Here is a 16,637-nt window from a genome sequence, read left to right as displayed (position 1 = left end):
AATATTCGGTCCATGTGAAAAAAATTACTGGAAGTAAACTCACTTGATCGTAGGTAACTATGCTCAGACCTGCAATGAAGACATTGATCACAGATTACAACACAGCGCTCCCAGTTTTGGAGAAATGCAAAATTACATAGTTCACTTCTCACCAAACTGTAATTATCAAAGTAACTGAGTGGTCCTCACCAAAGTAGAGTTACTGGTACATAGCCCTCATGAATGTGTCTTTTTCTATATATAGGTTCTAATATTTCAGCTCTTATTTTTATATGTATTTTTATGATGCACTCAATATCTTCCCACATGCTCAATTATATTTCAAAAGCACTGAAATCTTTTTTATATATCTTTGCTTGCGTTCTTTGCTTATTCACTCTTTTAACAAAGAAGTATGAATAGACTTCTGTAAAATTAATTTTAAAAAATTACTGGCATTTGGATTTTGTTATTAATACAAAAAGTAAAACATTTTCAGTACCAACTTGCAAAACTGACAACTAATCATAGTTCATTTTTTCAACCATAGGAGAGTTAAATTATTATTATACCAGTGAAAAATTGTGCAATTTTTCCTACTGTGGTTTAGAACTTTTAGTTCACAAAACAGTGAAAATGATATATTGTTTGTGGCATTAACTCTACTTAATTTGGAACCTTAGAATAATTTTATTTTCTTCCATTAAATCTTTAATGCAGTTTCAGCATAAAATTTAAATGTATTAATATGTCAAATATTGATTCTGTGTTAACCTTTTAAGGCTATCTAAATTACATAGATACTTTTTGGTGGATCCGAAAACCAGTTGATCCGTACTTTATTATCTACTCAATAGTATGATTTTAAGTTAATTTGTTGACTAAAGAAGAATTACATCCTTCAGGTTCATTCTATTATGATAATAACATTTTTAATACTGTGTAAAAGACTTAGGAAGATTCACGTACTTTTTCTGAATAAGTGATACAGTTGTATTTTCTTTCTCATTTTTGACATTACATGGTTAAATTCTGGCAGTCTCTTCCATGATGAGAAGGTTTGAAGAAAGGGAGGCACTACTCAATTAATGCTGGAAAAATGCCAATGGAAGGTTGACTTTACATCTTGTTGGCCTTATTGTTTCTCGGGTAAGACGGATGAGAAAACATAGAATGTTAGAACCCCAGTCTGGTTCTGACAGAATGCTGTACTAAGAGAAAATTTGCCTTTGGGCCCATTTAAGAGAACATTTGATTTACCTATGGAACGAGCTTTCAGTAATACCTTTATAACTACTAAGTGGTTTCAGGAAAAGACAAAGCTTCCTGAAAGGGCAAGGGTGGATGCTTTCTGAGGAATTCAGGGATTTTTTTCTTTATGGATCCCACAGGCGTTGTCCTATTTTCCCTACAACATACTTCCTGTGTTTGGCCCAGGGTAGGAATGAGATAAGAGAGAAAAGGAGAAAAAGGGAACTAGGAAGAAGAAAAAATGTAGTTAGCAGCAAGACGGTGAGCTGGTGGGAGAAAACTAGTTCTTTCCTCTTGAGACGTAGTAGTCAGATTTATAGTATCTATTTCAGTCTCAGCCAGAGATTTACTGACAGATCTTTGCCAAATCAAATCACTTAATTCTATAAGCCTTTTTTTTTTTGCTCTTGGTAAAATATTATTGTTAGTATTTATGAATTGCAATGAGGATTTCATAAATATAAAGCCATGAATATTTCATGACGATCTTGAGATATTTGGATCTAAGTATGTGTTATCAAATACAGCCAACTCTCAAATATCACTTAGTGGGTAATGCGTGGAGAACTTAGTTCGGGACTGATATCCCCTTGCCACATAATATATTTCTGAGCTGTCGCCCTTCACAAGTTAGTCAGTGTGTAGTTAAGGAAAGCAATCTAATTTAATTTTAGTCTGGGCAGTAAATCTCCTGCAATGAAGGTTGAGATATAAGGAGGTTGGGGAGTGGTGGAGGAGGAACTGATCTGGGCTTTCATTCAATCATCAGTCCAACATGTAATGAGCATCTGCTCCACGTGAGGGACTCGGTTAGTGTTTGGGAGTAAAAGTATGAACAATAGAGGAAGCCTGGTGTGGTTATGAGCTAAGGCTTTGGAGCTAGATTTATAGAATTCTGGATTTGGGTTACTAGTCCTTAGCTTTGAGCATGGTACTGAATCTCTTCTACCTGTTATCTGTAAAATGAGGATAGTACCTAGGTCAGAGAGTTGTTTTGAAAATTAAGTGAGGAAAGCACTTGTAGTGAGTGGTGTCTGGCACATGCCTGTGCACTCAATACATACTCAATACATGTTAGCTGTCAAGATCAGGTCTCTGTCCTCCAAGATAGTCATCTATGGGGAATTTGGGTAACTGATGACTATATAACATAGTGTGGTAAGTGGTGTCACCCAGACATGCATGGGCTATTAGGAAGGCTCAGGAGACACACTGAAATCGGACTAGAGGGTTAATACAAGTTGGAAGAGGATGTCAACATCCGGTTTTGAAGGGAATTGCATGCTAACCTAAGGACCTATATTCTAGTCTGAAAAAATATGGTATAGAATTTACAAGCTTCTAGTATGAGTTTCAAGCTCGGGTGATATTTGAAAACTGACTAGGTTTTCAACCTGTGACCTCTCTCTTAAGACATGAGAGAACTTAGTTTTACATCTTTGGCTTTTGACCCTTTTAGTCCATCAAATATTTCATTTAATTTTTAGGGATCCCTTTATCTGATCAAAATTTTAAAAATTAGTTTTATGTTTGACCTATTTGTATCTACCTTTATTAGCAATATTTCTCAATTTATTCTTTACATTTTATTCCTATTTAAAAAATGTAATCTCTTTCTTTAGAGGATTTTGGAATTTCTTGGCCCTCATAAAATGTGTTTATTTGCCTCACATTTTCCTTCCGGTCTGGAATATATTGTGGAAGAGGAAACACTGATTTAGGACAGATGGCTCCAGGGTAGCAATGCAGCACGTAATGAGGTTTGGTAGAGAGAACTCAGTATGTGGAGGAGAAGGCCTGTTCCCTAACTCTGTGACCTTGAGCTGACTAATTAATCACTCTCAGTCCCATTTTTAAAACTCTTAAAAAATATGTGTATCACATGGAATAATGAATATGAAAATGGCCAGCCCACCAAAGATACTGAACAATCTGAGTTGCATCTAGTTCGTGTTCATGAATAGAACCCCACCTTGCAGTTTACAATTATTTTCTTGTCCTAGAGGAAGCTGGCCTCACACTACAAATGACCAGATCTTAGCATAGCACTGGCACACAGTAGGCAACTGATATATAATATTTGCTTGAATAAATTAAAAAGTGAGACAGCCAAAATCTCCACAACTAAAGCACAGCTTCTGTCTTCTCAGCAGGTTGCAGGTATACCCCAAGAGCATATTGGAGATGGTGTGGTTTGCTTACACCTGGATTAGCTGGTGCCTGGTGGTCAAGTGGTAAAACTTTCTGCTTCCAGTTAAGATATCATGCAGTTGGTACCATAGAGTAAATGTGAATAATGGAGCCTAAAAGCTCCATGTCAAAAGACATTTTCCGGTATTCACCTACTCACAATTCTGTTTCTACAAAAAATCAGGTGATAATAAATCTTTTTATTATTATTATCTTTTTTTGCAGTACGCGGGCCTCTCACGTTGTGGCCTCTCCCGTTGCTTGCAGGATAATACAAACAATGGATTAAATTCATTTTCGTACCGGGCGAAATTTTACAAGGATTCTTTATCTCCATTCCCTTCTCTCAAACAAGTTACCTGTGGTTGGGATCAATAGAATCCAAATTTAGTATAAAGATGGGTCATCTCATTTACATAAACTAGCTAAAAGAAGTACTTTTGTTGTTTCTATTTTCATCCATGCGAAGAATGAAAACTAAGTACACATGGAACCTGCTGTGGGTGATATCTGTTTGTCAGGTTTGTGACTTAATAATCTGAAACGACTTGAAAGTCAGGATAGGAAATGATCTATCAAATCTTAGACTGAGAAGTTTCCACACTATGGGCTGGTTCTTACAAAGAGCCTCCTGAATCATAAAGGAAAATTTCAGGTGAAACAAATTTATCATTATAATCTAATTCAGGTACACTCAGGCTAAGTCTTTACTCAGGTTCCCAGGATGATTCACTATTAGTGCTTTTCTCCATTCTGAAGATACATGTTTTAGATCAGGTTAAAGTGATCATTCTTTCATTCATTTTCATCCAGCAACTATTTATTGAATGCTTATTATGTGTCAGGTATTTTCTAGGGATAATGGGTCAAAAAAAACAGAGCAAGTCTCTGCCCCATATTCTAAGGAGGATTTCATGCTTAACCTTACTATGACCCAGTATTCCTGCCTGAATCCTGCAGTTTACATAATCAGTAGGGTAGTATTATGGGTATATAAGGGTGAAATGGAGCTAAAATGCTTCTGATTATGTAGCTAATCTTCAAAGTTCTAAAAGACTCTAATCTACTCACACTGCCATATATGTTTGAGTTTTCCCCAAAACCAAATTCCAAGGCCTTGGTGATTGAAATTGGTCTCAACTGCCCTGTGCTTGGAAAACAGAGAATTGACAATCCCATCTCCTGGTTAAATAAAGATTATCAGATTTTTTTTTATCCTATAAAATTTCTAGACACATTTCCGGTAGAACTCATATGAAATGATTTAAGTACGTACATTAAATTTTTTTTTTTTTTGCAAAAATTGTAACATTTCAAGCTTAGATTATCATAGTTTACATTAGGGGAGCTACAGCAGGGCACTGTTGGCAATTATAGGTCTTTTAAAAGAGAAACTGAAAATACAAATACTACAGATACAAATACAAGCATTTCACTCAGTTCTTCTATGAGGGTCCATCTGAGTTTTGTCAGTTGCAGTGTTTCTGTAGCCGTAACAAAAACAACAATATCTCTGTGTTTTTTTAATCATCTGATCAGTAGACGAAAGCTGAAAAGGGCCTTATATCTTTTTTCATGAATCTTTGCTCCCCTGCTTTTCAGACTTCTCTGATAAAGCAGGACATTTTGATATCTACTTACTTCACCTTTTCCAAGTTTGCTTTTAAGGTTAGTGAGAGTAATTTGCTTAGTGATATGGTGATTGCAATCAATTGATTTTCTCCCTCTTTTTACTATTTATCATTTTTCCTCACCAGTGGACTCAAAGGCAGAACTCTACATTCTAATAAAGTCAAATAAACACCACAAGCTTCATTATGGATGAGAAATTTGTCTCAGTTGAAATGTGGGATGGGACAGTTTGTTATTGAAAATATTCATGGGTAAAATTATAGAATCAGCATATGAAAAAAATGGGTGACCAGCAGCAAATATCATGCATGTTCCTTCCTTTAAACACCCTTTCTTGGTCCCTAAATATGGGCATTTCTTAAGATTTGCTCCTGGATTTTCTTTTCATTTCTAAATGTACTTCTGCTAGAATTCTGGTCTACACTTTCGGCTTTAACTGTCATCTCTACGTAGATTGAGCAACTACTAGGTCTCACTGGACACTGTGCTGGTTATTCTCTGCTTGCCCTTGAGTTTGTCTCTGCTCTGCTTTGTTCTATGAGAGGCTGATTGCCATAGACTGCATTACCCTAGCTCCTTGCCCTGCACTCTGGTTGTATGTAGACAATGGAAGGATGGGAGGAAAGTGAATTAGGGTTATTATTTATCTTCCCTCCTCACTGCTGAACCTCGATTCTGGCTTCAGCTCTTGTTGGCAGGCCCCTTCTGTACCACCAGTTCTCAGTGGGCTCAGTGTAACATCATTTCCTCCGCTTTCTCCTTTGTACCTGGAGTTAAGGGCAGTTTCCTTCCATTGCTAGTTTATGTGACTATCTCTTTTGAGTCCCTTAATGCTGCCACACTTTGTATCCTGACAGAGGCAGCCTCTCACTGGGTACCTGGAATCATGGTAAGTGGTTAACAAAACAGGTACTGTTTTTGTCTTTGTGGAATTTAATGTCCTAGTCTGTGGGCATAGTCGATAAACTAGCAAACTAAAAGTAAAAACGACAGCTACCGTTTATAGTAAAATTTATGGAAGGGGCTTCCCTGGTGGCTCAGTGGTTGGGAGTCTGCCTGCCGATGCAGGGGACACGGGTTCGTGCCCTCGTCCGGGAAGATCCCACATGCCGCGGAGCGGCTAGGCCCGTGAGCCATGGCCACTGAGGAGCCTGTGCTCCGCAACAGGAGAGGCCACAACAGTGAGAGGCCCGCGTACTGCAAGAAAATAAAAAAATTATGGTAAGAACAAAATGGTGTAAAAAACAGACAGATGTGGGGATTTGGAGGGTGAGCTAATTTAGACATGGAAATATGTTCCCGTGGGGCTAACACATGAGGTAAGACATCAGTGCTTAGAGGTAAGCTAGCCATTTGAAGGGCAGGAGAAACAAGTCAGCAAATACAAAGAACCTGAGGCAGAAAAGAGGTTAGTGATACTTTAATCGATACCTAAGTAGAGGACCTCATATTTAAAATCTCTTCTTACATCTTAAGCTGTTTATAGATGTATATTTATATACTAAACAAAGACTTAGATTGTACTTGCCAAGCGCCAGACACTGTTCTAAGTGCTTTATATTACCTCATTTAATCTTCATTAATATCTTAAAAACAGGTGCTATTTCCTCCACATTATAGAGGTGGAAACTGTAACACAGAGAAAATATGTCCTATTGTCATCTCAGATTTGGCAGATCCAGGACCAATTTTATTATTTCTCATTTTTTCAGACTTATTTATATTAATGGAATTCTCATTATTTCAATCCCACGGGGTACAAACTTGATATTGGACTTCTCTTTTTTTTTCCATTCCTCTCATTCCCTTTATCAGGCATGAGCCCTTGTCAATTATTCCTTCAACACATCTCTTATATGTGTCACTGTCTTTCCATTATCACCAGCCATGCCCTAATGCAAGCCCACTTCCCCCCCAGATCACTGGATTACAGTAGCATCCTCTGATTGTCCCCCCTCCTCAGAAGGGGAGGGTCTGAAGAAGCTACCAGATTATTTCTTCCTAGAAAAATCAATTCATCATGTTAGTCCCCTTTAAAAAAAAAACTGCTAAAGTCCTCCCAATTCCAAGCAAAAGGACCCATCATTAGAGCGTGTGGCAATCTAACTTTGTTCTCTTTATCCTTAATCCCCTGTTCTTTCATCGTGGGTCTTCTGTACCTGCTTTTCTGATTTCTCTACTCTTTTCTGAACATGAAGGAAACAGAAATTCCATGTGTACCTCTGTCTTCAAGCACAAATCAGGTGAACATGTTAGTTGCAGGGGAAAACGTGTTAATCTGGGAATCTATTAATATTTGGAAGATTCAATTAATATATATTACAAAAAGATTACACACATGTGACTGAGAACACATTTATAAATATGAGAAATGACTCCCTCTTCCTGCATCCACCATGCTGATTAAATAACAAGGTAGTGTGTTTTAATTGTTTTTGTGTGTGTGCATGTAATTATCACAATTTCATTTTCTTTAGTCAGCAGTGCTTTTGCTAACTTGAATGTTATATTTAGCTATGAGGAATGTATTTAAGGAAATTAAATCAATTCATTTAATATAGTATATTTACTGAGCCATTATTATGTGAAAATTCTGTTTTAGGAGCCATAGGGAATAGGAGAATAGGATATGCTTTTCCCCCCTAAAGGACCTTAGAGACCACCAGAGTTCAAAATGAAGCTTATACAAGTTCACCTGGAGGGTTACTAGCGAATAGTGGAAGGAGCTGTTAGAGGAACCCAGGCACCAGGTAGGTAAAAATCACTCATTAATTGACACGGTACTTGGATTCACCACTTTGTAATGGAGTTTGAATTTCTTTCCCTTTAGCCCAAAGCTGCTCTCTGGTTCAGTGCTTAATCTTCACTTATACCTTTTAGCATTAAGAAACTGCCAATATTTGTCTGAAATTAAGAACTGAGAAATCAATGTTTTTAAAAAGTCCATAATAACCAATCTCCTAGGGTATTTACTCACTTTCAGAATCACTTCTATTTCAATCAATGCAAAAGCTCTGGATTTATTATCCTGCCTCAAGAGCTAGTCCCTTTTCCCCAACATGACATGTTCTTGTGTCTGCATAACTCGGTCTGGAATAACGCCCCAGGAGTTCCAGTCTGTGGTGGCTTTTGTCGTTCTCTGTACCTCAGGGTAGTTAGGGGACAGGAGAAGGAATCTCAGTATTTCAAATCCTTTAGAACTCTTTGGGGTGGCCATGTGCACCCCGATTTCAGTTCTCCTTTGAAATCTCCCCATTAATATAAGTGGTATATATGCCTCTTAGTTTTTCTCATTGTCTAAAACAATAACTATAGGAACATACACACTTGTCACTCCCAAAGACAAACATTAGCTCTCACAGACAATACAGGTTAAACTAGGGGGGTCTAAATTCAACTGTGTGCTGAGGCCAGCTAGGAAAACCAGGTGAGAGTGGGGACACAGTGTCACAGGGAGAGATGGGGACTGTGACAACCTCTGCTTGCATCCATCTTTTTGTTGCTACACGGGAATGAGAGTCTTCAGTGTTGCCATACAATCTGAATTATGTCAAGAGGAGGTAGAAATCCATATTTTTAAAATAAAAAGACATAAATTTTTAAGTATTGTGATGATAAATTTTATGTGTCCACTTGACTGAGTGCCCAGGGATTTAGTCAAACATTATTCTGGATGTGTCTGTGAGGATGTTTTTGGATGAGATGAACATTTAAATAAGTAGTCTGGGTAAAGCAGATTGCCCTCCCTAATATGGGTAGGCCTCATCCCATCAATTAAAGACCTGAAGAGAACAAAAATACTGAGTAAGAAGGAATTCTTCCTGCCTGACGGGTTGAGCTGGAACACATGTTTTCTAGCCTTTGGTTTCAAACTGAAAAATTGGCTCTTCTTTGGGTCTCAAGCCTGCTGGATTTAAAATTGGAACTTGCACAATCACCATCAGCATTCCTGGTTGTCAGGCCTTTAAAGTTAGATTGGAACTACACCACTGGCTCTTCTGGGTCTTCAGCTTGTCTCCATAATTGTGTAAGCAGCCAATTCCAACCTCTTTCCCCCCGCCGTCTCTCTCTCTCTCTCGCTCTCCATATATATACATATGTGCACTCATACATACATACATATAGTGCCTATTGGTTTTGTTTCAAATAAAATAAAACAAAACAATGGCCTGAAGTCCTTCATGACATGCCTGAAAGCCAGTGCCATCATTTCAGACTTTATATTAAATCTCTAAGAGAACAGGTAAACATTTCTTAGCTGCTCCACACTTTTCAAAGTTCATTGCATCTCACAATGAAGATATGATTTCAACTTAGTATGTAGAACAGTGCTAGTGATTTTATTAATCTTCCTTATCCCTTTTAATGATCTTTTTTTTGACCTTTCTAAGGCCTTCTAGGAATAAGAACTACCCTGTTTATGGGCCACACACTCGTCAGTGACTGTTCTCTTAGTGACACAAAACCCATGCCAAAGCTTACTGGGACTAGTAAATTCTTAGATCAGACGCCTCATCCTCCTTAGTCCCCGTTAGAGGAGGTATTAGAGAAGCAGGGGATGGAGTTTCATTATTCCAGTTAAGTAAGTAAAGAGACTTCACTTTTAAGCACACCAAACCATATACATCAAAAGGGTTGTTGATCTTGAAGGTAGTCTCCTTAAAAACTAGACTTCTAAAATAAAGATTCTGCCATTTATTCAAATAATATTTTCATTCCTCTTTCAGAATTGCGTTTTAAAACAATTTCACAAGGAAATTTTCTACAATTAAATTAGTTACTCTTTGTGTTTGACTAAAAACATGAACAGCCAAATTAAAAAATTCACCTTTTCAAATAACTTTTGGTTGAAAGGTGAATTTAAATATACCCTCAAGAAAAAAAAAAAAAAAAGATTTGCTACCCCTAAGACTACATAAAAGAATGCACCATAGACAGGTGGCTAAAATATTTTAAGCAATGGACATATCACTGGAATAAATGCATATTATGCAAAGATGGCTGCTCCGAAGGGGTCCCATGGAAGGCCTTTGGTGCATTTTATTAGAACTCAGTCTTGTTACTCAAAGCAAGTGTTGCAAACTCATTGAGTGACTTGGGTTGGGAATAAGACAGCAGGAAATGTGGTGAGTTTAGGAACGAGGCTCTGGCAAGAGCAGGCAGCTGCTCTTCAGCAACACCAGGTGTTGTCAGGGAGGCTTTGAGCCATGTGTTCTCAAACTGCTGGTATTTCAACATCTGTGGAGAATGCAGAGGAGTCTGGTGACGTGGGGCTGACTGGTACCATTGGTGGGCATGTTTCAGTCATGTGGTGGCCAGAACAAGAGCGGGGGGAAGTAGAAACCCTGAGTGCAGATTGTGCATTTGCATTTACCTGTGAAAGGAAGAAAATAAATTAGGGTATTAGCAAGGCCCAGTGGATTTTCCTTAAGGTGTACGTAAGTGGGAAGGAAGGATTCTGAGCGTAGGATATGAGTAATGTGAGTGGAAAGGGAAGGGTGAAAATGTTGTGGAGAGCAGGACTGAGGAACATGGAACCAGGGAACTTGAAAAGGATTAAGCCAAAGGTCCAGGTTGAAGGGAAGGTTATGGGGATGAGGAAGGAGATCTCATCCTCTGAAAAAGAGATTTATTGTGGTAGAGTGAGATGATCGATTACTTGGATAAAAATAGAAAACATACTTATCAAATCTGTGCATTCTACCAATCTGTGAGGAATAGCTAATGTGATTAATAATAGAGTTAAGATTCAAGAAGTCATGTTGGAATGTGGGAATGATGAATTGAAACAAAATTAAGTTTAGTGATGATAAATGCAAAATTTTCCCTTTATACTGAAATAAATCATTTAAAGTAAAGAAAGAATAAATGACTTTATACCATTTCACATGGAAAAGATTAGCATTTTACTTGATAAAAAGCTTACGTATTAGTAATACCAGAAGGGTAACATAATTGCTTCAGAGCTAATGCAAACCTAAGTTTAATGAATTGGGAGCGTACAGGGTCCACCTCAGGAGAGTCTATAATTATGATATGTGAAAGGTCTAAAATTGGGGCAGAAGGAGCAGTCTATAACTGGGGCACTAATTAAACAAACTATGATATATCCTTATAATGGAATACTCTGTAGTTATGAAAAAGAATAAGGAGGCTCTCTGTGTACCAATTAGGAAAGATTTTCAGAATATATTGTTAAGCAAAAGATGAGGGTGCAAGATAATATATATAGCTGCTACTTCTTGTCTATGAAATGGAGAAAATAAGAATATGTAATCATATTTTTAAAGTTTACATAACAGAATTCCAAAATAATAAAAAAAGGAATTAAAAAATGTGGTTACACATAGCAGGCTGAGTGGGAATACAGTAGACGATGACAGGGTAGGAACCGTCACTGTCCAAATTGGAGAGGGACCCTATCCAAAATTATATTCTTCCTAATGATGGGGTTTGCACTACATTTATCTGTTCTTCTTCTGTAGTGTCTTTAATAATATTTGTCAGGTAGAAGGCTATCAACTAAATATTTGCCCATCAAATGAATGAGTACATGAATGATATGACATGAGATGACAACTCTCCTCAAACGTACAAATGACTTGTGTCAAATAAGAATTAGCCCTGTTTTTAGTTCTATGTGATCAAACTAGAACGAATGAATGAGAGTTATGGGAAGAGGAAAAAAAAAACCAGTTTGTTCTTTCAATAACCATTTTTGAGAGACTATTTTGTAGTGGGTACTAGAATTATCAAGCAGAATAAGACATGGTTTAAGCTTTCAAGAGGGTCGCAGTTTAGAATCAGGGTGTCAGGCTCAGAGATAAGTACATTATAACAAAACAGACACAGTGCTAGAAGCAGGCATAGAGAGTGTGGAGAGTGCTGAATAAACCTGGGATGAAGGGGTATGTGTGAGTTTGGGGTGGTCATAATTAGTTTCCTGGAGAATGGCATGGCTGAGCTCGATCTTAAAATAAAGAAGGGGAGGGAAAGGAAAGGGGAAAGAAGGGATAATCCAGGGAGAGGGAAGGCAAGCGCAGAGACTCAGGGCAGAGGAGAGTGGAGTGTGTTGTGAGGAACATCAACCAGTTCATCTTGGTGGGAGCATAGAGCTCAGAGCAGGGAGGGCAGGAGATGTGACAAGAAAGGGACGCAAACAACCTTGAACTCGGTATATTAAAGAGATTTCTAGCAGGCTGCGTCATCTAAAGGCGGGAAATGGTCCTCAGTGGAGGTTTTCACGTTCAAGCCCAGGCAGGCTACATGACCTCTTGCTAGTGCTGTAGAAAATAAAAGAGCAGGGGCTCAGAATTTAAAGTAGACTTTTGTCTTTTAAAAGAACTGCATTGCAGGAAGAAAGGAGGGTGGGGACGATGACATTTGAGTTCCCTGACACATCAGAATTGCAGGTTTTCTTTTACACAAGTGCTACTTGCGATCACATCTACCATTGCCTGCTGGTTAGCAGGAGAGGAGGGTGTCGTGACACTCAGGGAAAGGAGAGGAGACCTCATGATACTAAGCAGTGGGGAGAAGGTGGATCTTGGAGTAAACTTGAAAAAGGTTGTTTGCAAAGGGTGTTGATAACATGCATTTGCAAAAACCCTGTAACCAGTAAAGCATTAAGCAGCTATCATTTTGTTGAGGCTTAACTTTCTCTAAGGACTCTCATATAGAGCGGTCTTATTATGGAGAAGCTGATTTTTTTTCTTCAGAAAAGACAGTACAGAGAAGAAATCTAAGCGTGGTGTAAGGGGTTGGACTGGATCGTCATTTATGATACTTTACAGTCCTGAGTTCAGAATGTGGAAGATCGCTGTTAAAACCTGCCTTAGGACTGTCTGGCCTCATATCATTCTGAGAAAAAATCTTTTTGAGAGGAAGGAAGGTTTTTTGTTTGCCTTTGCTTCCCACGACTTACTACAGAAGCTTGCTACCTAGTAGGGACATGTGCTAAGTAGCTTCTATAAATCTTAATACACAAACACACACGCACACCTTTACAGATGCGAAAGCTGAGGAGCAGCAATGTTAGGTAACCTGCCTGAGATCACACAACCAGTCAATGGTGGAACACACAAGGTTTTCTAACTCCCAAGCTCATGGTCAGAGACTACTGTACTGGCAGATTTATTTGGCTTCTTCTATTATTCATTCTTTTTCTATGTATTTTAGATTTTTAAAAAAAATTTATTTATTTTATACAGCAGGTTCTTATTAGTTATCTATTTTATACTTATTAGTGTATACATGTCAATCCCAATCTCCCAGTTCATCTCACCACTACCCCCTCCCCCGCTTCCCCCCTTGGTGTCCATACTTTTGTTCTCTACATCTGTGTCTCTATTTCTGCCTTGCAAACCAGTTCATCTGTACCATTTTCTAGATTCCACATATATGCGTTAATATATGATATTTGTTTTCCTCTTTCTGACTTACTTCACTCTGTATGACAGTCTCTAGGTCCATCTGTGTCTCTACAAATGACCCAATTTCATTCCTCTTTATGGCTGAGTAATATTCCATTGTATATATGTACCACATCTTCTTTATCCATTTGGCTGTCGATGGGCATTTAGGTTGCTTCCATGTCCTGGCTATTGTAAATAGTGCTGCAATGAATATTGGGGTGCATGTGTCTTTTTGAATTATGGTTTTCTCTGGGTATATGCCCAGTAGTGGGATTGCTGGATCATATGGTAATTCTATTCTTAGTTTTTTAAGGAACCTCCATACTGTTCTCCGTAGTGGCTGTATCAATTTACATTCCCACCAACAGTGCAAGAGGGTTCCCTTTTCTCCACATCCTCTCCAGCATCTGTTGTTTGTAGATTTTCTAATGATGCCCATTCTAACTGGTGTGAGGTGATACCTCATTGTAGTTTGATTTGCATTTCTTTAATAATTAGTGATGTTGAGCAGCTTTTCATGTGCTTCTTGGCCATCTGTATGTCTTCTTTGGAGAAATGTCTATTTAGGTCTTCTGCCCATTTTTGGATTCGGTTGTTTGTTTTTTTAATATTGAGCTGCATGGGCTGTTTATAAACTTTGGAGATTAATCCTTTGTCTGTTGATTCGTTTGCAAATGTTTTGTCCCATTCTGAGGGTTGTCTTTTCATCTTGTTTATAGTTTCCTTAGATTTTAAATAATTTTCAAAAGCTACACAAAGGAAACAGGGTGGGATTCTTTCCCCTTAAATTAAACCACAAGGTCCTCATGCTTGTTAAGAAGGAATCCCGGGGTAGCAGCCTGCATCCCACAGGGAGCCCGTGTCTGCTTTAGAGATTTGTCTTGTAATTTGGAGAATGGTTGAAGCTGACAGTGTAGTGAAAAGGGTACAGTCAGCTTCCTGACATGGGAAGAAAGCCTGCTAAGAGGTAGTCTCCCTGGAGCCCCTGGGTGCCAAGTGTGGGACAGAGCTAACAACTTCCAGAGGGATTTGGGGCCAGCCCTTCCTCTCCAGATGGCTCATTGCAGGATGGACGGTCCCACAGTGGGGGGCTGTGGACGGGGCTGTCCTGGAGGCAGGAGCAAGCGATAACAATGAGGAACCCTTCCGATACCAACTGGGGCACGCTATCCCTGAAAAAGAAGGATCTGAACTACTGTCGCCTCACAGCAGGAAGCTGCCTCTCACACTGCTCAGCTGGACTCACCCGGGCACTCCTTTTGATGTGAATAATTATAAAAGCACTAGATACAATCTTGCATATGTTTCATTCTTTGGCAAAAGTGTTTATACTAATTACTAGCATTTTTAGGGTGTGTCATTGTAGCCAAACACTTGAGGTGAATGCGTTTTTTTTAACCTCATAAGGGAAGCTACAACACCCTACACGTGTGGTCCTGTATTAATGAGTTACCGAGAATATAATTTAACTAATTTTGGCTGTTTTCCTCTTCTGTGTGTTATTTCCTTCCTACTTCCCTGAGCGATTGGGCTTGCAAAGTCTGCAGCAAATGGAACCCTGTAGCCATCATTTCTCTAACAAACAAGAAGAAAAATCAAATATAAAACCCACAAAGTTGGTTTCCCTTCACATATCTATGATTTTCTGTTTTCTACCTTCCTCCTACAAATAAAATCTAAGAGAAACATAATACTTTCCAAGAGCTTTTTTAGTTTTTCTAAGATTGTAATTATGATAACATTCAGTTTTACCTTCTGTTGTACGTCTAACCTCAAAGACCTACACTTGCTAAGACATTAAATTTAACACATCTGGAAACCATTGTTTGACTCCTTGTTTCACTGTTACTCGTTCGGCAAACAGCTGTAACACTTTACACTTTTTTTGCTACTGGGCGGGGCCAGCCCGCCCCCTGCCTACTCCTCCCCCACCCTTCCGGTGGCGGACCTGGCGTCCCAGGCTTGAAGGCCCCGGCGAGCAGGCCGCCTGGAGACGCGGGGCGAGCGCGGCCGTGTGGCCCGCCCTCCTGCCGCAGACAAGGTGACCCTTGTCCAGCTTCCCGACGCTAAGCCCTAACGCCACCACACTGCCGGTGCCCGCCGGGCCTGCGCCCACCTTGCTCCTTACGCCTCAAGACCTGCGGAGGAAGAAACTACCCTGCATTTTTGCAGGTGGAAACCCAGGGACCGGACAGGTCACATGACTAGCCAAGGTCACACTGAACGGGGACAAGGGCAGCGGGGACGGGCCGGGCTGGCCGCCTCCGAAGCCAGGCGGTTCGTCGAGGCCCACGCGGCAGCCCGCCTCCCCGCAGAGGCCGCAGGGGACGCATTGGGGCCGCGCTGGGCCGCCCGCGGGCGAGAGCTCCCAGCTGCAGACCTCGGAGTTGCAGGGTGACGACTCAACGCCAAGGCCAACCGAGAGCAGGCGGCGGAGGCGTCAGGTAGGCGAATCCGAACGAGGGGCTCGGAAGCGACACCTCTCACTTCCACAGCAATGTCCTTCCAGACTGAGGGAGAAATGGACCGATAGTGTATACTTTTAAAGAGCTTTTAAGACATACGTTATGTGCTCATTAAAATAATTAGTCATGTTTTGTAGGAAGTTGAGTGACTTGCAGGTTGGCAGATGGTAGGTGGAAGCTGGTCTCTGATTTGTAATTTAGGGCTTCGATCATTGCGTTTTCTTGTTTTTCTGAGAGAGAAAATTTATCTCAGCTCCTAGGAACCCTTAGGCCATTTTCCTCTCAATTTATGGCTGCTTCATGTACAGCTATTTAATACAGGGGGAAGAAGCGGAGGGTGGAATTAGACGAGTATCTCTGGAAGGGTTGGTCCTTGACTGATTTCTTCTGCCTCCCAGGAGTATTGCTCTGGTCACTGTTGTTCAGTTGGAAGCACCATTTCTCTCAGAGTTGGTTTTTTTGGGTTACTCCACAGGAAATAAAAAGGATCAGGAGAAACTGAAAGCTCAAACAACCCCCTCCTAAAAGAAGTGGGGAGTGTGACAAGAAGACATTACTCAATCCTCCCGAATTTCCTGGGTCTCTTCTGCCATCTTCTCTTCTACATCTTCTCTCATCCCTTTCCTAATTCTCTTTCCCCTTTCCTTCGGTGTTGATATCCATTTCTCACCTTCATCGGCTCTGGGAATCTCTTGCCCTTTCCCTT

The 16,637-nt window shown here is 39.8% G+C and overlaps 1 protein-coding gene across 1 annotated transcript in view; it reads left to right on the top strand.

Annotated features, from left to right (window-relative positions):
- The first annotated feature begins 15,268 nt into the window (after positions 1-15,268).
- The window catches only part of LOC307195523 (uncharacterized protein), a 641,668-nt gene continuing 640,299 nt past the window's right edge, over positions 15,269-16,637 (top strand). The window contains exon 1 of the transcript XR_013830850.1: positions 15,269-15,910. The gene's annotated coding sequence lies outside the window, so the exon portion shown is untranslated. The remainder of the gene's footprint in view (positions 15,911-16,637) is intronic.

This window comes from Stenella coeruleoalba (genome assembly GCF_951394435.1).
Source record: "Stenella coeruleoalba genome assembly, chromosome: 12".
Taxonomy (NCBI): Eukaryota; Metazoa; Chordata; class Mammalia; order Artiodactyla; family Delphinidae; genus Stenella; species Stenella coeruleoalba.
This window is presented reverse-complemented; position numbering and strand designations above follow the sequence as displayed.